Source organism: Botryllus schlosseri, chromosome 1 (genome assembly GCF_051294905.1).
Source record: "Botryllus schlosseri isolate E-star chromosome 1, Bs_hap1, whole genome shotgun sequence".
NCBI lineage: Eukaryota > Metazoa > Chordata > Ascidiacea > Stolidobranchia > Styelidae > Botryllus > Botryllus schlosseri.
Genome location: NC_137236.1, coordinates 37,241,237 through 37,265,784, shown reverse-complemented (window position 1 = coordinate 37,265,784; position 24,548 = coordinate 37,241,237). Strand labels below are relative to the sequence as shown.

The 24,548-nt window shown below is 39.1% G+C and overlaps 1 protein-coding gene and 1 long non-coding RNA gene across 2 annotated transcripts in view; both read right to left on the bottom strand.

Moving 5' to 3' along the window:
* LOC145436202 (uncharacterized) overlaps positions 1–758 on the bottom strand; it is a 236,855-nt gene extending 236,097 nt beyond the window's left edge. The window contains exon 1 of the mRNA XM_080313556.1: positions 747–758. The gene's annotated coding sequence lies outside the window, so the exon portion shown is untranslated. The remainder of the gene's footprint in view (positions 1–746) is intronic.
* A 7,431-nt stretch (positions 759–8,189) lies between these two features.
* Positions 8,190–10,951, bottom strand: LOC145436369 (uncharacterized). The gene is made up of 2 exons (XR_013914287.1): positions 10,002–10,951; positions 8,190–8,347 (listed from the first exon to the last, which is right to left on the bottom strand). It is a non-coding gene; the product is annotated as an uncharacterized LOC145436369 (long non-coding RNA).
* Positions 10,952–24,548: the final 13,597 nt, after the last annotated feature.

Here is a 24,548-nt window from a genome sequence, read left to right as displayed (position 1 = left end):
GACTGCTGGTTCCGGTTTCAGCCGCAATCCGGAGTCTCCGGTCGTTTACGATGACTCGTTCCTGCCACAGATGCGCGGATGTCATATTTTTGAATCTAAATGGTGTTACGCACTTTAGATTCTGATCAAATTCCGGTAATGACGGAAACTTGTTCAAAAGTAACATCAATATTACATTCGGTGCTAGCCCTTCTGCTTGACTTGGGCAACTAAATAAATCTAACTGTCAATTTGACTAATTAGAGAATATGGTAATCGAATTTTTTGAAATGTTTCTATAATCTAATTACAATTATAATCTGTTTTCTGGTTTTTCTCAAAATGCTACAGAATTGTATAGCGCGGAACGAGCCAAGCGTGGTGTACAAACTGTACATACATTTGCCATTCTCGTGCTTATGAGGATGAAGTATAATTTGATATAAGCCGAACTTGATGTTGTTGTATCAGAGTGGTGATGTCAACAAGACACGCCAAACTTTTTACGCTTTGGATTCTGAAAGAGTAGAAAGCACTTTTAAAAACTTTACTTTTCAACTTGAGCTTGTAGCAGTTTTGAAGATGTCTCGGAAACTTTTACATGTACTTGTACGTGAGTATACAATCACGCGTTACTTTTACTTCTGCAGGAGTAAAATCCCAATGTAAGTCCAGTACTACAAAAATCATAAATCCATATCCAAATCTGGTAAAATCATCGTCTGGAGTCTCAGTATGAGTTTATTCAAATAGAATATGTTATGAAATTAATACAACAATCAAAAGTCGGTCCGCATTGTTACGAAACATTATCTCACATAAGCGGATCGAAATTCCGGCTCAATTTCGCGCGTGGCCATGACATCTCCAATATCTCGATTCGCGCGCCCTCTCATGAGGATTGTCTCGTCGAATTGATCCGTTAATTTTGCGCGGATTCGTGCGCTTAGAGAGATCATCCGCAGTCGCGATTGTTACAGACACCAACCTTCACTATTACCGAATCAGATCATGTATGATCTCATAATGATGAGATGATCGACACAAATTGTCTGCGCAAATCTGAATCAAAACCATTGTTTTTTGACTGGAAAATGGCACGTCAAAACTAGGTTTTTTAAAGGTGCGCAAGCAGGAAACAAAAGATATGGTCGTGACTCCGTATATTTTTAGTCTTTTACCAAATTTTTAAATCTTCCCGACTCATCAAAATTATGAAGCATACCCCAGAACTTGATTTTACTTCGCACAATAGTACGTGTTAAAAGTAGGGTAACCATATTCTGAGATCCGTAAAGGAAGATTTCACAGGTTGAAAAGGTTATTTTAGCGGACGAGAAAACGGGTGACTTTCAAATTTATCAAGATAAAGTCAACTAACAAAAAGTTATTTTTTCGACTCTCCTCCCGAAAGACCTGTTTATAGCTCATATTAGCCGAGTTGACTAAAAATAAAGTAAGTCCGCCCGAACTACCCGTTCCTCCTCCATTCGGCCAACATTTCGCGTAATTCGTGTTCTTTTTTGTTATTTTTAGGTAAAAAGAGGACAAATTGTCGAAAAAGAGGAATTTCCTTGAAAAGGAGGACAAATCCTCCTGAAGGAGGACGTACATGGTAATCTCAGGTAAAAGTAGGTAGCTTTTCATAAAAACTGTCAAGCAGAATTGGAAGTGCTTTCAACCGAACAAATTGAGTTACCAGGACGAGTAGATAAAACCTACTTGAGTACTCGGAAAAGGTCTATTTACTTTGTGTGTCTAATGTCTTTATAAACTCCAAAGCCAAAAAAAGTAAGCGCCTACGCTTAAAAATTCTTACGTAGAAGTGGAAGTATTTAAACACGTAATACTTGCATGAAGGTAAAGCAATAAAAACCTATGTTTGAGCACCCGAAAAAACCAAAAGTCCTTCGCGCGTGCAATGTCTTCACAAAATCCAAAGTATGAAAAGAAAGTACAGCTATACGTATAAGGGGAAATACTTATAAAAATGCTATTCTAGTTACCAGTACACGTTAGCAGAACCGGCTCGAGTACCCGGAAGGGATAAATTACTTTGTGCGCTGGACAACGATGTGATTTCAACTTTTCCAAAATATATTGGAACTGGAATTATGGCCGTACAGTTTTTTGTTCTCAAATTAGAGTAGAATTAGAATTACTGAATTCCCTGAAACTTGGAAATTTAATCAAGCTCAGTTCATGTCAACTCAGAGTTCATCCTCACAAGCAGGAAAATGGCGAATGTATGTACAGTGAGCTCGGCTCGTTTCTTGCGATACAGTCCTGTAGCATTTTTATGAAAACCAGAAATTAAATTTGAATTGAATTTAGAGAATTAAAACATTCCACGAATAGGATTAGAATTATATAACTAGCATTCCACTCTAATTGGTCTGATTAAACAACTAGAATTCACTACGTGTCGAAATCTGCTGGATACCTAAACAATTGAACTGGGGACTTAAGCTCAGTCAATCACCCGAACTTATCGCTCTTTTGACCTTCGCATAAACCCATGTTTTGATTCGTTCGGTCTGAAGCGAATTCGTCACAATGGCCTCTGTTTACGCGCAATGACCGGTTGATTGACACGTCACTATCGCCGTATTATTCCGAGCTGAGGTCATGGAATCATCCAACGATTTTAAGTCGGGCTTGCGGAGAGTTTAGTTTGAGATTATCCGATTCAAATTTTGCGTTCCATGGCGCCAATGTCGCATTCGTACGCGTACTCTGTACGTCAAAATGCTTTTCTCGAATATGTTCGTACGTTCAATACATGACATCAAAATGTTCTTTCGATTTCGACAAGGATGAAGTACTGCTACCTTTTCATAATACTATAGGGATACCATTTGTCCTCTTTGCGGTAAAGCAAAAATATCCTCGGAGGATGGCGAAATGTCTTCTTTTTTCGCAATCCGTCCTCTCCTTTTGCTTTGAGTCTTAGGCGACTATACAGATGCGACTAAAAATGGCCAATTCGCTACAAAGTACATGTGAAAACCTGCTTTTTTGTAGAACTGCCGTGATTACAAAAAAGGTCAACCCAACGGAAACTGTCTGTGAAATCCCGGCTTTAAGGTACCGACGCGGTAAATTGAACTTTTTAGTCAGCCTACCGTGCGATCACCATTATCTGTATAAATTTTCCATTGATATGTCTCTTGTTGTAACTTGAAAAAATTGTCATATTTTTTGATCTTATAATATGGTAACCCAACATAATACTTAAGGGGGCAGTGTCTACTTGCACTATTTGCTCTGTTAATGTTTTTAGACTATACTACGTTCGCACTTGAACAGATTTTAGGCAGAACGACTTTCTTTTTGGATTTTTGTACAGCAGAGATTAGTTTGCATCACTCTTATGACTGTAGTTGTCAAAAAAACTATGGAAAATAGCCCCTGTAATACGGTAACGGAATATAATTTGAAAAATTGCGCTATTTGCAGTGTCAATACTCATTTTCGTGACCTAATATATATTTTGTATGCCACTTCTGAATCTATTTCCCAACATCCTACCCATATTTGAAGAGTTTCTTGGAGGTACAGAACTTTAATATACAATTGAATTCATATTGAAATGAACCCGAATATTTTCGCCTGGCACTCGTCAGGGGTAATCGTCAGCAACTAGTGGAGAATTGGAAAGATTATAGTATACATTTATAGTGTCATTGATCATTTTGCGTTAGTCGGGAAGATGCATCTCGCAAATTCGAGAGTAGCCACATCCGATCATCATCTGCTCCAAGCGTGAGACCCCACGATTGAATCCACTGCCTTCTACATTACTTCCACTTGAAGAATTTGTGAGACATCTTGTCACTTTTACTTGCATTTGAGTAAGAATTTAGTGTCTTACGTCTACTTTTACTTGAGTAGCAACGTTGACTGCTTTGACCAGATCCGGTATAGGTACCTTCTAAATGATTTTATTGAAAATAGATGTAAAAACCTCCTTTTATGGTGAGTAGCTTTTCGTGATTGATGACCTCACCGTACTGAAGGCTCGAACTCGTAAACAAATAATTAGAAGCGGCACTTGACTCCAGTTGTCCGCATCTGGCCCAAGTCTTCATTAATTCTTAATTGGATTTAATTTGTGATTGTTCATCTCGGTATGATGTTCAGCCACGTTGTGTTTATAACGATGAATCATCGGTGCCGCTGATATTAAAAGATTATCGGTATGTTTTGCTGCAGAACAGCCTTGATCGGTAACGTAGCATGTTTGCTTTTTTCAAGTACAACTGAATGGTATACCGATATTGAAATGAACCCGAATATTATTGGCTGACACTTGTCTGGGTTAATCGTCAGTAACTAATAGAGATTTGAAAACAATTTTGTACATCAACAATCGTATTTTCTCAAGCATGTTTCATATGTTTATATTAAACTTAACACAAATGATCATTCTTAAGAGACTCTTTCATTAGGATCCGTCCTCTTTTTTCAAGAAAACTTAACTGTCATCCGAGGACGCCCGAATGTCCTCTTTTTTAGCAATTCGGACTCTTTTATTACGTTGATTGTTGGACGAGTTCACACACACAACCGAAAAAGGCCATATCGTCCACAAATACACGTAAAAATGGGTTGTACTGTAATTGCTACGTAGATTGACTAAAAAAAGGTCAACCCAACCAAAATTGGTTTCTAGGTACCGACTCGGAAAATGACCGCTTTTTCAGTCAACTTATACGAGCGATCGCCAATTTTATTAAAGATATCTCGTTTTAATGTCTGTCAATGTTCCTTGTCAACACTTACTGGAGTGATTCAGTTTTTAGCCTATACTTCAATTTCTTCTAGACAGTTTTGACACAAAACTATTTCTTATTGAAACTTCTGATTTTGCCCTACGTATTCACGTGTTTCCTTACTTATGCAACAAGTGCCTGTGTTTTTAGACAAATCCCACTTGAACCTGAACATTTTTTGACCCAAACCCACAACGATGAATCATCGGAGCCTCTTCTATTAAAAGATTATCGACATGTTTTGCTGCAGTTTATCTTATGTGGTTCTGTTTCCGGAGGTGGTTTGTTACGAAGTGCACTCTTAGCAAAAAGACTGTGTATTTCCACCCGTGCACCACCCCTGATATACGGGTGTACCACGGGTGTATAACCACGCCCGTATATCACGGGTGGTACAAGGGTGTGAAACTATAGATAACTAACCTACGGATAGATGCGCATCACGTGATTCACGGTCGAGTGATGCTACAGTCGCAGATTTGTTGTCGCTTCATAGCATGAAATGACAATGTAATTGTTAATCCCATAGATGACGACCCGAGCGCTCAAATTTATTAACGTTGATATTATTCGAAAGTTACAGCCGCGCTGATTCTGATAATATAGATTAAATTTTCATCAAGGCAATGGAACCACCCCGAAATAGCCTTCAAAGTCTGAAAATCTGCATTGTTCCAAACAATCGCAACGACGCAGCACAAAGACCATAACAATGGTCCTTGCGGGGTTGCGATTGTTCAGAACAATGCCGATTTTCAGCCTTTGAGAGGTATTTCGAGGGGGTTCCATTGCCCTGGTCAGATTTTGATATATATTATCATAATCAGCGCGACTACAGCTTTCAAATAAGATCAACTTTATTAAACTTGAGCGCTAGGGTCGTCATCTATGGGATTAGCAATTACGTTGCCGTTTCATGCTATGAAGCAACAACAAATCTGCGACTGTAGCGTCACTCGACCGTGAATCACGTGTTGCGCATCTATCCGTAGGTTAGTTATCTATAGTGAAACAGACATTTTTCGCTCTATCATTGTACCTGGATATGTTCTCGGCAATTCCACCGTAGTGTCATCAGTAGGGCGATTTTCCCTAAAAAACGGAAGATTTTTTAGCTAAAAAATTCATTTTTGACATTTATTGACCTACAAAAACTTAATTTAGACCAAACTTTGACCTAATGTATGCGAATTAGGTGTTTTCCCGCATAATGTTAGAATTGTACTACTTAACTTCATTACTGGTTGGAACTAACTGTCTGTCCTTACGAAGTAGTTTGGCCTGAAAAAAAAAATTTTTTTGACTCAAAAACTGACAAATTGTTACATGAAAAATCTTTATTTAAACGAAATCTGGACCCGGATTACAACGAAAGATACTTTCCTACATTCTCGGGTAGAAAGTGTCTGTCCTTACTAAGTAGCTTGCCAAGAATGGAGGAAGAGCGTTCAACAGCAGCAGTAGTTGGCTGGCAACACGAAGTGTTGCACCGCGTTGCTTCATTCTGACAATGTCGTCTACCTACATCACAATTTTCGTCGTACGCTTCTTGACATAAGAACCAATGTCCACGCAGTCTTGCTTCAGTTAGGATGTTGCGGTACGTTGAGCATAACACCATATCAACCTATTTGTTTCATTTGACCGATTCTGATTCGCAATGAGCAGACAATGGGCCGTCTACACCGGTAGACCTATAAAGTGGGCAACAAACTGTAAAATATCAAATGAAAAACAGTGCAAACGACTACGATATAAAATGCAGGTTGCCAAAAAATTTTTGACTTTGTAAACAATTTTGACAATTTTTTGATCTAACGCTACAATCTTCACAAAATTTTGACTTATTTTGTCATGTCAAAAAATTCGCCCTAGTCATCAGTCATTTTGGGAGAAGTAAAAAGTATTTTTTGGACAAATTTGATTCAATCGGTGAAATTGTCAATAAAACGGCGTGAAATGGCCCCTATATCACGGCATGTGAATACATTTTCTAAAATTCGAAGTGTCATTGGTCATTTTGTGTTAGTTGCGAAAAAACATATTGCAATTCAGAGAGTAACCCATTTAGAAAGCGAAGGGATCGGGAGATCAAGTATCGGGAGGCTACAGCCTGAATGGATTTTTTTTTTGCATTGTGTAACTCAGAATACAAATATAACACATTCGTAATGTAGCAAAGACAGAAGAAAATAATTGGAAGCATTCACAATTCACAGTAATGGCAGTGGGAAAACATACAGTAAGGAGAGGTTTATCCTTAATATAAGACGGAATGAAGTTCCATATCATCAGGCCCTGGAACCTAATTGTTTTTGGATGTTCTCGCTGTCGAAATGAATTCCTAGCAGAGCCTCGGGTATGATGTGTATGGTGACTGGTGAGATGACTAAAATGGTGTAGAAAAATTTCTGATAACCTATCATTGTAGTATCAGTATCAGTACTAGTTTATGTAGAATTTTCATCATTTCAAAACAACACAAGACTGCGATACATTGAAAAGATAGGGAGGTGTCGAAATGTCTTGGAGTAGTCTTCGAAATCAGACACCCACCTGGGCCTAAGCGATGTAAATAAGGCGCACGAATGAGTAGTATTATAATAAAGCATAAAAGGACAAGCGACAAAACGAGGTGGCATGTGCCGGAAGGCGAGCTCGATATGTCAGATCTTGGTCTGGTAATCTTCCGGGCTGAATGCTATTTATTCAGTAGAAGCTGCTTGTATTTCGACTTGAATGTGGACATACTCGACGACTGTCGGAAAGCTTCAGTAAAAGCTACGGCATTACTTCTAATTTACTACTACAATCAAGCATCGGATTTGCCAACCGCCCGAATGTTTGTTGACTCTGCTTGAGAACTCGATACCTGAGTAATCTAGCTCGTTGAAACGTAAATATAAACATTGAAAACATGCAGAAATCCTCGTAATTACACGGCATGAATTAGAGCCTATCCCAGACGCGAATAGTGTTTTGACAGCTGTCACGTCTGTTTATTACTACAACGTAACGAAACAATGACAAGTTCTTAGTTAGTCATAGACTGATGTAATAACGTGATTGATGGCGGATCGCATTACATAACAAAGCAACGTTTTGCTAGCGCATAACAGTGCTGGTTAAAGTATAGTGTCCTCAATTGCTCAAGCATGGAAGTACTAGTAACGCTTCAAATGTCGACTTAATTGCGGGTAGAAGTAGCCCTTTACAAGAATATCAAATAAGAGTAGTAAATAAAAGGTAGGAAACTGAAACAAGCTAGTAGTTTCAAAAAATACACTTCGATCAAAGGGTCGCATACTTTCATCAGTTAATGGGAGGTGGTTGCTTTCGGAATTACACCGGCACGACCATAGTAAAATGACTATAATGCTACTCAAATAGGTGCAATCCGTCCGTCAAGAGAGAGAGAGAGAGAGATTCCATTGCTACGTCAACCGGAACATTAATAATAAAACAGATTGAGTCTGTACAAAATACCCCCAAACAAAACACATACACCCTAATATTGTGTGTAAATGACTGGATCTCGGTATAGACGGGTGCCGGCGATATGATCTTTACGACCTTCACGTTAAGCCGGAACCCTGGAGAATATAAACATTATATACACTCGTGCTTATTGGTTACGGTGTTATATGGAGTTAAATGCAGTTATCGTGCTACAATGTCGGTTCTTTATCCCTATTCAATCATAAATGTAGTGTAAAGAGTTCTGAAACCACTGTCTACTTCAAAAGTGTTTATAAAGTAAACAGTGTAGAAGAAGAATTATCCCATCAACATAATAGTCTGAGCACTACTTGAGCAGAAGTCAGAATACCATAGGAAATTTACAATGAAGTATACATTTTGAAGTAGCGATTTTAAAGTACGTAAAACAGTAAATGCTGTGGGCCCGTTTTAGCCTAAAATACTATAAAGTGTTGTGATATGGAAGTACTCTAGAATCCCAGCATCTTGAGTAAGAAGTGCAAGTCGACCAGAACAACTGAAGTATTAGTTGTGTACTTCTTTAGAAAATGTAGAAATAACGTCTCACGTTTATAATCTAACTAACTAGTAGAGGTATTGATTTTCAAGTACGAAAAATAGTAAGTGTTCCTGGCCCAATTTTGCCTAAAAAGCTGAAAACAAACTGTGTAGCCGAAATATAGTTCAACACATCAGTGTTCGTACATGTTTTTACACGAATCACCCGTCCCCCTAACATAGGATTACCATGTTTTAAAATCCGAAAAAGAGGCAACTTTTCAAAATTCTAAAAGCCGGGTGAATTGAATTTTTTTTCCAGTAATAGCATCGTGTTGAATAAAAAAAAGATAATTTTTCAGATTTGACTCGGAAACTCCCGCTTTCTCTTTTTATTACCGGGGTTGACTAAAAAAGGGGGAACAATTCTCCGACTCGACTCCCGAAATACCCGTCGGGCCGTATTTTCCGTTTTCTATCTTGCCATCCCTGGCGTTCGCTTCGTCGCAGTCCAGTTTTTGATCGCATTAATACACTTCTCGTGGAAAATGACGACAAAATTCCCAAAAAAGGACCTTTGGGCGTCCTCCGAGGACTCTTTCAATTTATTAAAAACAGACGAGAAATCCTCTTTAAAGAGGACATATGGTAACCCTATCCTAACCCTTCATAATTCATAGGCAGCACGCTGCACGTTCATTCAAAATCACAAGTCTGGATAAATCCTTGGACATGCACCATCAAGGAATGAAATCGTGTACACTGTATAGCAATTTCCCTTCAAATGCCATTGTACTTCGTTGTGGGCATCAACTTCTTAAATATTCATCATACTCGTTTTACAGCCGTTTATAGATGTGTGTACAATAACCACAGTGGCTAGGCATTCAGTTCGCAATGGTTTATTGATTAGAAAAGTCAATATTGTATGCCAATGAAGATCTAGGGAGAGCGTTGATGATGATATCAGATTGAATTCGTCTTGTACAACAGCGAACGCCGTGACCACATAGTGCGCAAATATGAAGGTGAATAATGGATTTTCCACCTTGGTTTTATAGAGCATAACGCCACTTTTGCTCTCAGCGCCCCCAATCGTCCAGCTTGTAGCTAGCGCTCTATTCGAGGCTGTTAACTCCCACTGCTAACATCATACCCACTTGAGTAAGTTGGATAAGTAGGGTAAACTTACTTTAATACCACAAAAAAGTGGAAGTTCTTCATTACTGACCGACCACCATGGTGCCTTAAGAATGCCGTGTTATATACCTGTATGCTATGCACTATGTGCAAACGAATATTCCTGCCTTGTTCCAAGAAGCACAACGTTCGGCACTCCTTGTTTACAATATCTCGTCTTCAAAGCACGCGTGAGGAATGCCCGTAACGAAAACACGGTCGCTAATCGGATTAGCTGCCGCCCGCGACAATAAACTGTGAGCTTGTAACTCGACTGACTAATTCCATTCTTCGCTAACCATCACATCTGTTTCGTCATAATGAGCGAACATTTGGAATTTCAAGTCGTCCGCGTTGTGAAACAATACCGTGCCGACAATCGTTTGTTGACTCACAGTCATTGATTAACAATTGAATAATATATTCATATTGAAATGGACCTGAATATTTTCGTCAGTGGTAATCGTCAGCAATTAGTAGTAAATTGAAAATAACATTGTACGTATTGAAAGCGTCCACCCTTTAGAATATAATTCATATTTTTTTAGCCCAAATCCTGTTCCTGATTTTAGATTCTAATCGAAATCCAGAATTTATTTTGTATCATGTCCCAATTCTAATGAAGTAGAAAAGAAAACTGAAATTATATTCAAAAAGCGCCTGAAAATACAGAATTATTATGAATTTTTTTGTCAAATCCAAATTCAAATATAGATTTTATTTTGCACCATGCTCAAATCCCAGTGAAATTGTGAAGAGATCTCTGATTTTATACCAAAATTGCATGAAATTTCATTCTATTCAAATCTAATTTCATATCCGGTAATGACATAAATTTCATTCAAAAATCACATGCAATGGCAAATTTGCCAGAAATTTTATGTGTAGGTCCTAACCCATATTAGGAATTTATTTTTTATATCATTCCCAAATCCGAGTGAAATTGAAAAACAAAGAAATTTGATTCAAAAGTCGCCTGGAAATTGTAAATCATCACATATTTCAAGTTGAAGTCAAAATTCTGCTACAAATAGCCAATCCTAATCCGACCAAAATCCTAAAACCCGGTTTTCTTACATCCAAATCCGAATCCGGGACACTAAAATACAAATTCATTTCTCATAAGTCTTACATCGACTAAAATCCCCACGAATCAAACTGATTATACGGCAATTTATTTTAGAATATAATCATCGCCTTGAGATCGGTTTCATCACAATCTTTTGGGTACCGCGCTCGGCTATTATCCCCGAAATATCCCGAAATTGTACCAATCGCGAACATTTCAAAATCTTTTTCGATTTCACGTTCTGTTGTGATAATTGCGAGGGAAGATTTACGCATCGGAAATGAGATCGGCGTTAATTAACTTAATTTTAAGAGGATGTAAAATTTGTGAGGCCTAATTTTTCATTGAGCCTGCTCTAGTGCGTCACAAGATGTATATTTGGTCTTACATTTCGCAGTATCGTTTACGATCGACTCAAATTATGGCTCATTTCCTAATGAGGCTTCAGTTTGATTTCTGACCATTTCTGAATGGACCTGACTGGATTGTCAAGTCACTGTAATCAGCATTTCCGCACACATCGTGCAATTGGATTGCTTGAAATAAGACGAAACCACTTAAAATCGATTCGCGATGTGTTTGTTGTTGTAAGATCCAAATATTTTCCATTAACTTCGTCTAAGCAGCCAACAAACAAAAAAACAATTATCCTGAAATGTCTTTGTCGCTGAAATGTTTATTATTCGATGCCGCAATGCTGTAACGCAGCATTGCCGATTAGAATCTAGAAAATTTTCCGCTGCGTGCGCATGCGCAGCAGTTGTGTCTGAAAAAACAAACTGAAAACTGAGAATTAGAAGTGGTCTAAAATCGTTAAACAATTGAGTAAGTAGTGCAAGATGTCGAAAAGTACTCGAGTACTCATTGAGTAGAAGTATCTCCATAAATATCTAGTCCAGTACGAATAGAAGTGACGATTTTCAAGTCAGTGGGATTGTAAGTATTCTAGGCCCAGTTTCGCCCAAAATAACTGCTAAACGGCCAGCACCCAGTAGCCTAACATAATAAGCACTCGAGAAAGTAGCTTAAGTAGGTAAAGACGACTTGGATACTACTTGAGTAGAAGTAGAAGTTGAAGTACTTCGATACAGACCACCTCTAAGTACCAGTGTCGAAATTGCGACATACGAGGTATTTCTGTTATATACGAAACAATATTGTTTGCCGACAATTTACGTTGGAATATTGCCAATCTGCGAATCGTGGAGTCGTTTTACGAAAAGCTGCAAATATTTGCCCTGGTTATATAATAAACTGTTTTCTAAAATTAGTCTAAATTTATAAGGCTATTTGTTGCTGTTTAGAAAACGTTAGATATATATCTATTGTACTACTTGCAATGGCAGCGACAGCTCCACAAAAACTGTCGACTTTTTCACGAAGAGAACTCAAAATTCCTATTTCTGAAACTGTTGTTATGCAAGACGTTCCATGATTTTGCAAAACTCTAGGGGAACTCTAAAGCGATCTTACGAGTCGATTAGAAACAAAGACAATAAATAATCGTAAAAGCGATAAGGCGAAGTTTCAAGTCTTGGTAAATGCTGACCGCTTGTGACGCAAGAATGCCGCAAAACACGGATCGACGATTTCGGTCGCTACTCATATGTCGGACTATAACACAGACTTCGACAACTTGATTATTGTAGTTGTCAAATTGTACTAATTACAACGAAATGCCTGTAATCTAATTCTAATCTAATTTGCGAGATATTTCTATGATCTAATTTTGATTCAGATCTCTTTTTTTGGCTTTCCTCAAAATACTACAGGGGAACTGTATCATGCCAAACGAACCAAGCTCCATGTACAGCAATGGTGTCAAACATACGGCCCGCGGGCCGCATCCGGCCCGCCGGACCATTTCATCCGGCCCGCGAAGCAATTCTGAGTAGATTGAAAATATCTTATATTTTCCAGCACCTTTGTAACAAATGTTGAGATATTTTACACGACATACTTCCATGTTCAGAGTCCCCACTATAACCACCTGACTACGGCGCTATGGTTAATCAGTCTAGTTACCGCTATAGTAATAAGTCGGTGAAATCGACAACCAATTTCAAGAAAGCAAAAAGTGCACACCAAGTTCGGAGTTTTATACGAATATGGACAAAAATTAGTTATTCACAGAAGCGAAAACGTCACTGCGGAACCGTTATATACAGTTTACAGGGAAAATATGTCAGTTTCCCAAAGATATCGCACTGCTGTGTCAATTTCGACTCAATAGATCTCCAGACATGAGAGGAGCCGGATTCGCGGTTTAATAATAATAGACCAAACTCCAACGTCAGCGTTTCCCAACATCTTTATTCCTCGCAACCCATACACAGGGCTTACACCAGACTACGACTAAATCAAATAGAGCATAGAATGTGGCAGCTTATATCGTCGCTAACGCCACTGTTTTAGCAGTTCTAAACTTTATTCAACCCAGGGATATCTAGATATCCCTGATTCAACCATACAATCATCGTATTTTGGGGTTTTGCGACTTGCTACTTTAAAAACCCCGTGACCGCGTATTATCTATATATATTTTTATGGTATTGAAGTGAAAAAAAGAGCACTAGGTAACATTTTGGAATCAGTTGACTGGTCCGGCCCGCGAGCAATTTGAAGGCTTGAATCCGGCCCGCGGCGCAATTTGAGTGTGACACCCCTGATATGCAGGCATTTGCCATTCTCGTGCTTATGAAAGTTAACTATGCTTTGATACGAAATAAACTTGATTTTTGTTTTATTTCCTTCAAAATCGGAATTGCATTCAATTTCTGAGTGTTTGCGAATTTGGTAATTCTACTTTTAATCAAACACGTGAAATGTTTCTTTGTTCTCATTATAATTCTAATGCGATTTCTGATTTTCATGAAAATGCTACTGGAGAACTGTATCGTGCGAAATGAGCCCAGCTCGCTCTACAGATATTTGCTATTCTCGTGATTACGAAAAATAATTATGATTTTATCCCATCTGAACTTGATTTTGTTGCATTTCTTTCTATGAATTGAATTCAATTTCAAAGTTTATGTGAATTCACTCATTCTGATTCTAATCTGATTTGAAAAAGCTGGCAATTTTCTTGTCGTCCGACTCTGCCGTTACTGTAGCCGCTTCATTTTCCTGGAAACACCCACCAAGTAGTCTTTTAAGACGAGAATTCTCCTTCCTATACTGATTCTTAGAGCGTCTTGTCGTCAAACATTTAAAACAATACATCTACTCTATTAATCGTCATGTTTCGGGCTATTAGTCGACGCAATCTTGTTGTTTCCCGGTTTTTCGTTTTGTGGAAATGTTGTGAGCAGATCGTTATCATTAGGACTCAAAAAACCTGGCTAGTTTTCAACAATTAGATTTAGAATTCGAGTGATGGGCAATCCAGCGTCTCGGGATATTATTAGTCATGCCAAAACTAAAACATCGCACGAGACGAATATAGATGCAGATCGTTATCAGCTCCAAACCCAAAACTCGCGCGCTCACGATTAGCGTTTCCCACACCAAATATGGCCGCTCGTCAGCGAAATCATAATATAAATTAAACAAATTAGAAGGACTTTTCTGCAGAAAACGGATTTCTCTTTCCAAAACACGAATTTTGTTATTTTTCGCGACATGATGAACGGACCGCGTTTCCGCGAACTCATGACACGCCATTGATTGCCAACTCAATCTTGGTCGAAGTTGAAATTAGTTCGTTTTCAAAGATTTTGTGCATTCAAAGTATTCATCGTTGGTACTCAAGTTGAGATAAAAGTAACGTTATAAATTTCAACTCATATACAGATGGAAGCAGCCATTCCCGAGACATGTAAAATCTACCTCAAGTGCACAATGATAGGTAACACATTTTCTACTGGAGTGCATGCAGATGTATAGAAAGTTCTTATATGCAAGTCAAATAGTGAGGAACAGTTTAGACTAAAAAATGAAACCTGTAAGGTAAAGTATTGGTATAATCTAGTGACTGGAGTGGGAAACTTCTCCAGTCGGCGAGTCGTGTATAAGAAAATGAAGTACTTGGCCGGTCGGATTCCTGAATCGATGCAGTAATCGTGTATTTATCCACATACACAAGGAATAAATCGTACATAATGTTAATTTTCAAGTTGAAAGCATAGAGGCCAAAAACAGTACTTAATGAATTTATTGACATAATATGCAGTATCTAATGAATTTATTAACATAATATACTTCAATAGCTGTGAATTAATGAGATATGTGGTCGATCAAAGTTGAAGACAAGTTCTTTGAACTATGGCTGCATGTCGGACGTAGAAACCATTGATAAAGACTCAATAGTGCACGTGAGCATCAGTTAGATTGGAACGCAGCTTTGTCTGTTCATTTTCGTAGTCGAAAATGTCTGCTCGCAAATGTAGGTAGACCCGAACAGAACATGTAGTTTCATGGCCACCTTTCTCCAGCCGCAGGCCACATTATCATGCAACACCGGGAACTCGCGGGCCGTATATCGCGCGCCCCTGGTTTAGTCTGAAAAGATAACCTGTTGAGCAAGTACCGTTAGTAGGCAAAATATTTGAGTAGAAGTACAAGTAACGTCGTAAATTCATGGTCAAGTATTAGTAGAAGTAGCCGTTTTCAAGTACGTAAAATAGCTATCATTTTAAACCCATTTTGCCTAAAAAGTGAAAATGGATGACAAAAGGTAGAAGTACAATCTACATCAGCGGTGTCAAACATACGGCCCGGATTCGGCCAGCCAGACGATTTCATCCGGCCCGCGAAGCAATTCTGAGTAGATTGAAAAAAGATTATACTATTCATTACATTTGTAACAAATGTTGAGATTTGTAAGAAATACTTCCTTCAAATAACCCTCAGGACAGCAAATGTCGAGCATATTTAATAGGTCACATTATAACCACCCGACTACAGCGTTGTAGTAACCGCTGGCAACAAGTCGGTGACATTAACACCCAATTTCGAGAACGGAAAAAGTGCGCGCTCAGTTCAGAGTTTTATGGATAAATGGACCAGAAGCAGCGAAAACGCCAATGCTGCACCGTTATCTGCAGTTTACATTGAGAATTTATCGGCTACGCAGATATATATTTCAAATATATATGGTCGCGCTGCCGTGTCACTTTCAACGCAATAACTCCAGGACGAGAAACCCGACTCGCGATTGAACAATAATAAACCAAATTACAACGTCCGCGTTTACTGTTAAATATCTTGAATTCATCACAGCCTATATATACGCAGGGCTAATGCCAGATTATGACTAAAGCAGAGGGGGCACAGAAATATGTCTCCTTGTATCGTCAGTAATGCCACTGTTTTACCGGTCCTTAACTGTATTCAACCGTACAATCATCGTATTTTCGCCAATTTCATTGTTCGCAAATAATGGTGTTGCGACTCGCTAGAATAAAACCCCTACGATCCATGTATTATCTACATATGCTCGATAATAAAGTGTTCCAGCGAGAAGCAATGGTACGAGGCAACATTTTGAATTCAGTTGACTGGTCCGGCCCGCGAACGATTTCAAGACTTGAATCCGGCCCGCGACGCAATTCGAGTTTGACACCCCTGATCTACAATGATAACCACTTGACCAAAAAGCAAGTGCAAGTATACCATAACTGCTTGAGTAGAAGTAGAAGCGCAAGTAAAATTAGTGATTTCCAAGTAAGCAAAAAGTATGCAGTGTGTTTCCTAAACTATCAAGTTCAAACGAGAGTAGGGTCCAGAAACACAGTCACTTTAGCAAGTACTGCAGGCCAAATCTGCTTGAGCACGCTGAAGGACTAGAGGTACTTTGATTCTGGCCATGTCTACCCATTGTCATGTCCCAAACTGACTTCGCTGGATAAAAGGAAACCAATGTACGCGAGAAGCAACTTTTCTAAATATCCGTCGAAACGCGCATTGTCGAGTTTTCGATCAATCTCGGTGTTTTGGAAACACTCGACACGATTCTCCTGCGACTCGATAACGATCTTCTCTTGGCCGCCATTGATGTGCGAGACGAATTCCTTCGGCTTGTTGTTACTAACTGTGTCAGAATCTTGTATTGAAATTTGCTCTTCCAGAGGAATTTTTCCAATTTCAGAACCATAGAAGTATAGATGACTAACGAAAGGATAGACACACAACTCCTGTCGTTAAACTTGAGCAAGCAGTGTCATTTACCGCTGTGCAATCTAAAAGCAGCATAATTGGTAGTCACATAGCTGGCGACCGAGTCGCTCTGGTCTTAATCGAAAGCTAGTGTCGCACTGACTCCGAAAATATAAATTAAAATCTGGCAAGGGCCGATCGTACGACCCCGAAATTCCCCTCAAAGTCTGAAAATCGACATTTTTTCGAAAAATCGCTCCACAAAATTAGCCATTTTTGTGGTCATTCTGTTGCGGCGTTCGCATTGTTGGAACAATGCCGATTTTCAGACTTTGAAGCCTATTTCGGGGTGGTTGCGTTGCCGTTGCCAGAATTTAATCTATATTTTCAGAATCAGTGCGAAACCAGTTTTCAATTATTACCAGTTTTATGGACAATTTAATTCGTAAAAATGGGATAAACATGTCACAAAACTACTTTATTCTTTGCAAATTACAAAGGGTAAACAGGAAATGTTTCCATTATCATTGAAAGTCGATTCGCAATTGATATAATTCCGGAGCGGTTCTATAAAAAAGTACAAATTCCTTCATTTCTCATTCTCTGCTACAAGTTTGTTTTGAACAGACGCACAAACAGACGGGAAGTTGTTCGGGTAGCGAAACGCGAAACTCATTCTACCCGCAGAAATCAGTTTTCCTTTATTTGAGTACAGAATCACGAGTTGTTCTATTTGTTTTGGGTACATCGAAGCGGGAGAAATTGCGTGGAACATGTAGGTCCGGACTGGTTTTAGAAGCGATTACAACACGGATAACGAGATGGTTTGTTTCGTTGGGAACCGCCTTTGTGGATGTTCATTCACAGAATAAAAATATCAGATTCCACAAGATGACGCGTTGAAATATGCGATGTGGGAATTTTCGGCTTTTCCAGATCATACTCGAGATACCTTTGGATTACATCGCACTTGGGTACAGTTTTATGTACATATCTATCATTTCTACTTGAGTAGAAATATATGAGGTTGCTTCTGCATTTACTCAAATAGCTTTTGCATACTCACACTACTTATTCAGTTCGCTATCATTTTAGTTCAGACCCGGGGTGGGCAATTATGTTTCTCCGCGGGCCAAATGAGAAGCAGAATATATGTTGGCGGGCCGAGTCAAAAGTTTTACCTATATTCAGTGGCGTATTAATTTTATTTCTAAATTGAAAGAAGTGAATTATATTGTTGATACATGCTGCTCAGTGGCTGTTTTGGTATAAGGTAATGAGAACGCGACGGCTGATTAACATAAATAATATTTATTTGCCGTCATAATTCGAAACAATGTTAAACATGATACATTTGAAACTATTTTTAAACCCATATCCCCATTTTTCTATTAAGACATTGAAATGTATTTGGAATACTATACAAAGTCTTGGTCGCTGCCTTCCGAGCAGTGTGCACTGTGCAGCTTCAATCAATCAATCAGGTCTTTTAATATTTTCATCGTTTCAAAACATCACAAGACTGCGATTCAATGAAAAGATAAGAAGGTGTCGAAACAACTTGGAGTAGCCTTTAAGATCAGACACCCACCTTGGCCTAGGCGAAGTAAATAAGAGGCATGCACACTGAATGAAAAGTATTGCAGAGAATATAAGACGCAAGCGACAAAATGAGGTGGCATGTGGCGGAGGGCGAAGTCGATGTCAGGTCGTGGTCCGGCAATCCTGAAGACTGGCTAGTATTGATTTAGAAGAAATTGCTTGTATTTCGACTTGAATGCGGACATGCTCGACGACTGTCGGATAGCCGGCGAGATGCTGTTCCACAGTTGGGGTCCGGCATACTTGATAGAGCAATGCGTTTTCTTGTATTCAGTCCTGATCATATGGTAGTTGTTCTTCGTTGACGCGCGTGTGCTGTACTTGCGCCCTTTTGTCTCCGAGGTGAAGTAGTCGTTGGAATTTGAGGGACATTGACCGCAATGGAACTGATACATAAACTTGGCAATTTCTAGCTTCCTCATATCTTCCAAGTCTAGAACACCAAATATTTTGAGAAGCGATTTATCAGTTGCACATCCAGGCTTAGCGACATAGCCTTGTTGTTGAGCGAAACTTGCAGGTCGTCTGAAATTCACCCTCCCTGGACAGAGTGTCTGTCGTCGTGTTTTTGTCATAAAGACCGGCTTATATTATACTTCTTATACACGGCGACCTGCTTGGCACAAACTTGAAGGACGGGTTCACCCCCGACTCCAGTAAACAAACATATAATGCTCCAAAGTTTCGTTGCATTTCAGATTTCGGCTTTTTTGACATGCCCGTTCATCCCAATGGGTGATGGTGACGCGTATAAAATCAAGATCACTGATTGACTTGTTTCACGAATTAGGAATTTGGAAACGTATCACGTAACAATTTGAAGCAGAGACCGCGTAATTCGTAATGCGACAATAGCAACAAAGAACGTTTGAACTAAACTATATGGAAAGATTGACTCCGTGTAACTTTAATTGTTACGACATACTTTGTACATTGACTTTATTTTGTATCTGAATTGCGCATGCGAGGTACGTAGGGTGCGTAATGGCGGCATATTATTGAACAGGCTTCAAAGTAAACGAATTTCCGGTTCAGTTGACACAGCTTATGGTTAAAGTCCTCGCAGCAACATTCTAAAGAAGGTTTTATGTTTTGAATTCCAAGCAACTTTTAGCGGGCCGCAATTTGCCCAGGTCTGGTTTAAACTATACTTCTATATTTGACAGTTTTCAGTTTATTAGGCAAAACTAGTCCTAGAATTCGTACTTATTTACTTACTTTAAAATCGTCAGCTTTACTTGAGTAAATAGTCACGGTAGTACGTCTAATTATACTCGAGTAGTTTTTGACACTTGCACTGCTCACTAGAGCGGTTATCATTTTAGACCGTATTTCTACCTTCACTGACTTCAAAATCGCTACTTATACTTGTACTTAATTAGAGGCCACTTAATTAGACGCTACTACCTGCAGTACTCTCGGCTTACTTGTGCTACTTCCTCGGCTGTTTAGTGTTTTTGAATTCATCAGTTTTTACTTACATTTATCTGTTTTTAGGCAAAACCAGACCTCCCATAGAAATCACTACTTTTACTTATTCTCCAGGATAAATTTACAACTTTACCTCTACTTCTACTCGAATATGGAGTTACCATACGCCCTCATTTAGGAGGATTTGTCCTCCTTTTTCAAGAAATGTCCTCCTTTTGGCAATTTGTCGTCCTTTTTAGCCTAAAATGCCCCAAAAGACCATGAATTAAGGTAAATATCGGGCCGAACCCACCGTCGACTGGTATTTCGGGGGTTGAATTGGAAAAATGACCTTGTTCAAGGTAAAAGCGGGTATTTCGGGAGTCAAGTCGGAGAAATGACCTTTTTTAGCCAACCCAACGAAATTAGCGCTATAAATATAAAAATACGCCGTTTTCTCGTCCGCTTTAGTACCTTTTGCAGCCTACGGAAAGTGTCATACTTTCCGGATCTCTAAATATGATAACCTGGGAACCCTTTGAATATCAATGAGGACTACTCTTCCCGTAGGCCTATAAGCTTTTATGGCTCAACTACTACTGGCCTAACTACGCGCCTCAAATTATTACGGTTAAACTGCACTTTTCACGCAACTTACGAATAAAATTGGTTCTTTGCTGGAAATGTGGTCAGATTCTGATACGATACTCGTGTCTGCAAGAAATAAAAAAGTTTCTCTCTACCGACATCTGCCGACTTGGGTTAAAGTTGAAAATCGGCTAAGACCGTATGATTATAGATAACTAACCTAGGTAGGTTAGTTATCTATAGCATGATCATAGTAGACTTTGGTAGACCTATATAGTCCGTTCGTATCAACTAACTACGAAACTGTAAGAGAAAACTTTCAGACTTTCAAATTAGATGAGAAATAAAATGACTGAATTCGCAAAAACTCGGCAATTAATCACGAATTAAAAATATTGTACAATTCGTATCACATCATTATCAAAAGCACGAGAATGGCAAATATCTGTACAGCAAGCTTGACTCGTTTCGCTCAATACAGTCCTCCTGTAGCATTTGTAGGAGCACCAGGAAGTAGATTAGAATTAGATTGCCTATATTTCGCTGCAATGATCAAAGTCTGGTGTTTAGTGTAGCCTGCTTTACCGCGAACACGTCACAATGCAATAACAACATTACAGCCACAACTGACAAAAATCCCACTCTGCGAACTATAGGCTTGTCAAAACACTTCAATTCTCCCAGGGCTATGGTGAGACCCCCTGGAACAAGTCTAATCCATCACAGTCAGACTCAGAATAAACATTCTGCCGAATGCTGTGTTTACTGTACCGGGTTCTCAGAGTAAACGATCTTCTTCTGTGGTCATCTTGATTTATGACACATTTTTCAAGTTTCTATAGCAGACGTGGAACTTATACGGATAACTGTCATTCTAGGTAAATTGTCTTTTTTGAGTTATGAACTCCTGTACCTCCAAGAGCCTCTTCATAACTTGAGTAAGTAGTGCAAGTAGGATAAACGTGCCTGATTACTTCGAAAAACTGGAAGAACTCCGTTGCCGTATGCTGACCAACTCTGGTTATTTCTATGGTTGGCTGTTGGTTGGCTGGCTGGTTGGTTTTGGTTGGTTGGTCAGTCAGGCTACTGGAATATGAAATGTTTTCGGTAATCGTGTCTCGTAGGGTTACCATATGTCCTCTTTTAAGAGGATTTGTCATCTTTTTTCAATTTATTGAAAGCGTCCTCGGAGGAGGCCTAAATGTCCTCTTTTTTTTTAGAATTTGTCCTCTTTTTCTAGAAAAGTATTAAAATGCCATAAAAACTCGACCTCGACGCAGCTAACGTCAGAGGTTCGTAAAAAAAATCATGAAAACGGAGGTCGAGTCGAAGTGACGACCTTTTTTTTAGTCAATCCCACTACGCATCGTAAAAATGCGGGTAATTCAGGAGTCGGGTCAGCACATGTACTATTGGTCGAAAATTTTTGAAATTGACCATTTTCATTTCCGGTGTTACAGCTTTCAGAGTTTTTAAAAAGTATGGTAACCCTATGTCACGTCGAACATGTGCCTTGTGTAATCTTCAGACACTCGCAGAATGACTCACCTGTATTAAATCAATTAGCGACACCTGAAGAATGACTCATCGCGCCAGCAGAAAACGCCGCGTGGGTTTGCTGATTCGATTCTCGCTCGAAATTGATCGAGTATTTGTTTTTCTTTCGTTAGCGGCGTCTCATTGTTACAAAACGGTTCGAGAAACGATCGTTTTACGAACGGTCAAGTGTCGATCTTGAGGGCCCCACTTCAATTGTTTAGATCAGCAGACGAATTTCTGTTCGTGGCAGCCAAAGTGTTTGAATAGGCTGACAAATTTAGTATAATTCAGTGTAAAACACTACAACATCCTTAAATTGTCAAAATGATCACACCGGCAATGCTGATTTCAAGTCTCATCCCACAGTCGTAGATAGCCTTTACAGAAGGCAATGGTGTATAAATTAGAGCCAGACCGATTGCCCATAGTGATAACTAGCACCTTCACCGATAACAACGATATGTCGATATTTAAAAGATACAACATCTAGCTTAAAGCGCATTTCTAATACTTCGCAGCATTTGTTGTAGCAGCTTTACAGCACCAATTGCTATGCTCGGACATGAACAATGAACTAGAAAGGCTGCATCTGCGAGTGGTCACTGCTTCTATTTCTACGGACTACTCTATATCGGGCGTTCTTACACTAAATACTCAAGTGCATATGATTTAAGACTACTTCTACTTGACAGTTTTCAGTTTTTATGGCAAAATAGGTCTAGAACATTTATATTTTTTCGTACTTAAAAATCAGTAGTTGTACTTTTACCTGAGCAGATATTTACGTTACTTCTACATGAGTGCCAACGGTGACTACTTTTACCACCACTGCCTGCAAGCTAAAAGAAATAGATCAATATTCCCAGTCGAGTAATCGTATATTATAGTTATATGACTCTCTGCTAGTAGGGATGGTGCGAACGTGAGGTTCACGTTGGCGTTCTGTGTGTGAACCTCAGATATTTAGAGGTTCACGTTCACAAACGAACCTTGGTAGGTTCTGCACTGTGAACCTTTTTCAAATATCACAATTTTCACTTCATTATAGCTTCTTTGGTTGAAATTTATTGCACTTCAACTGCGGGCCACTATATGCATGGCGCTGGCAGCACAAAAATTCATCACTAAACGAGCATGCACCTTGACCATCTCAAACATTTTACTTGCATTGTTACAAAAGTTTGCTCGAAATATCCAGCTTTCCGTTTGTGAAAATTTAGTGACTTTCCGCTGTGAGCAGAGCATGACCCGAAATTACACAACATAAAGAGCGAAATACACTACATGTAGGTAGTCAGCGAATGATGCTTATCCAACCAATCAATGAAATTGATATCGTTGTCTGATATAAAAAAAAATGTAGCAGGCGTACGGCATCGAACGTGATTTCATATGTTTTTTGTATCATAAAAAGCAACTCCGTGGGATTTGGGTGTTGTCTACTCCTGTATAACTTATGTTGAAGGGGTAATATCGGTAGCAAGTGTAGAAACCCGTTTTGCGCTCTGCTCAATATCAACTTAGCAATACTCGGACTCCGAATGCATTGTCCGGTCTGGCCTAGACCGTTAAGGCGTAAGCTTATATATACCCATGCAAGTCCTCGTCGAAATTGTTGGCAAAGCGACGGAAGATATCGATTTTATGGGATTATTACATCATTTGATTGCCCCAGTTGATGCATTTGGCGACGTTTAAAACGTCAATATGTAGCCTACTTCAGCATTGTGGCATTATGTGGTCTGAGTCGTCGCTAGGTATATAGGCTATCACTTCACTGAAATATAGGGTTGAAATTAGCAATATGACGTCACGTCACGTCACGAGGTTCACGTTCGCGTTCACACAGAACCTTTCAAAAAGGTTCGCGTTCACACGAACCTGAACCTCTCAGAGATTCACACTATCCCTACCTGCTAGCATGGTGTGAGGTCACGAAAATTGCCGATCTGTTTTTACATCTAAGGCCGATACCGCTATTTCTCTCGAAATGGGAAATCGAATCGATATTATCGGTCGGACTCTAATAATAGTGCAATTTCAGGCCCAATACAGAGATTTGTAAAACCTTACCTTGAAAATTACGGAACCCCTGACTTTTGCTGATAAAAAGGTCATATTTTAAAATGCATAAGTTGAAGGTAAAACCTTTACCAGGATCCATTATTTACCATTATTGCTCTCAATGTCCGCGTGCATGCGTCACCAGTAATTTACATGGCATATCATTGTAGCGTAAGCTCGAATGACCTATGTATCATTGCATGAATGCAGCTGAGCGTAAGTGACACAAAGACTCTTCCGGTATCGTGCAAGTTATATACAATAACGCC